Source organism: Trichosurus vulpecula, chromosome 1 (genome assembly GCF_011100635.1).
Source record: "Trichosurus vulpecula isolate mTriVul1 chromosome 1, mTriVul1.pri, whole genome shotgun sequence".
Classification (NCBI taxonomy): domain Eukaryota; kingdom Metazoa; phylum Chordata; class Mammalia; order Diprotodontia; family Phalangeridae; genus Trichosurus; species Trichosurus vulpecula.
The window spans coordinates 2,540,001-2,541,601 of record NC_050573.1 but is presented as its reverse complement, the minus strand read 5'-3'; the positions used below and the strand labels follow the sequence as shown (position 1 = coordinate 2,541,601).

General features: G+C 43.6%; 1 pseudogene; it reads right to left on the bottom strand.

The window, feature by feature from the left end:
- Positions 1-252: 252 nt before the first annotated feature.
- Positions 253-1,229, bottom strand: LOC118854407 (annotated as a pseudogene).
- Between the last annotated feature and the right edge of the window lie 372 nt (positions 1,230-1,601).

Genomic DNA, 1,601 nt, shown 5'->3' with positions numbered 1-1,601 from the left:
CCACACACCAGTGGGCACAAGATCAAGCTATTACTATCTCTTATGCATTGCTAAAATAAATAGCAGAGGAATGTTATAAATGTCAAGTGAAAAAAGAAAAGACTGATCCTAGGTAGTAACTGGAGAAATGGCAAAGGGAAAGGTTCCAGCCCAGATGTGACAGATAGATTATATTAGACCATTACCCCGAGGTAAAGGATGTAAATTTATTTTATTTTTTTTCAAGATCCCAAAATGACTTCAATTTTATTTCCTTTGCTTAAGCCAAATCATTAAATCTCACAGTGATTTTGGGTGGGGTGACAGGGAAAAGGCTATGGATTAGATCATGGCTGAGTGGGGTAGGATCAGTGGGGCCACAGGCCTCACTGGGGAAGCTGGAGGAGCACTGACTGTCCAGCGGGCAGGTAGGTGATGTTCCAAGATCGGGAAAGCTGGTATGCAATGTCCTCTGCAGCTTCCAACTTATGAAGCTCTATTAAGCTGTCTCCTGCAGTGGCCAGCGAGTTGGCAATCAGCTCGGCTGCTTTGGAGTCACCCTCTGCTGAGATGATGGCTGCTTTCTTCTGTTGCTCAGCCTTTTCCACTACAAATCTGGCCCTCTCTGCTTCCTGCTGAGCCACGTGTTTGGCTTCTACTGCCTCCGTGAACTCCTTCCCCAAAGGTCAGATACGTCAAAGAGACATCATCTAGGATGAGCCCAAAGGTTGCCGCTCTCTCTGTGAGGTCATCACTCACTTGCCTGGAGACTAGTTCTCTCTGGGTGATCAATTCTCCAGCATCAAATCGAGCTACCACTGACTTGAGGATCTCGTGGTTATGGAGGGCAATACCCGCTCATCATAGTCCTCACCAATGCTGGTGAAGATTCGGGGCAGCTGATTGGCGACAGGTCGGAAGAGAATACGAAGAGTGGTATTGACATTCTGTAAATCCTTGCTACCAGTGATTACTGGGACACTCCGTGGCCGGGAACGGCAGTCGAAAATAATTGGTTTCTGTACCCATGGGATGAGAAAATGAGTCCCTTCTCCTACAACAATGTCTTGGACTCCATGGAACCTATCAAAGATGACAGCTCTATGGCCAGCATCCACATTATATAAGGCAGAGTTGACAACTCCTCCTACAACAGCTAAGCCCAGGCCAAACTTGCCAACAGCTTCAAACAGTTTAGCAGCCATGTCTCCTTCAGATGGTCTTGGTCTTCCACCCTTTCAGACCAAAGGCCCAAAACCTTAGCTCACCAGACACAACTCTGACCTGTAAATTTATATGTATTTGTGTTGACATCTACTCAGGTGTACTAGTGCCTTGTCCTTATAAGAATGCAACTCTGAAAAACACCTGTAAAACTCTAGATATCATAAGTTTATATCATGGAACCCCAATGCAGATTCAAAGTGACAATGGGTCACATTTCAAAGGCAATAAATTGAAGAGATATTGTGCATTGAACAATATAGAGTAGATATATCATATTCCATATTATCCACAAGCATCTGGGTTAATTAAAATGGATTAGAATGGATTATTGAAAGAACAGTTAAGAAATTTAAGTCCTAATAATTCATATCAACATTGGAAGGATAATTTATTCA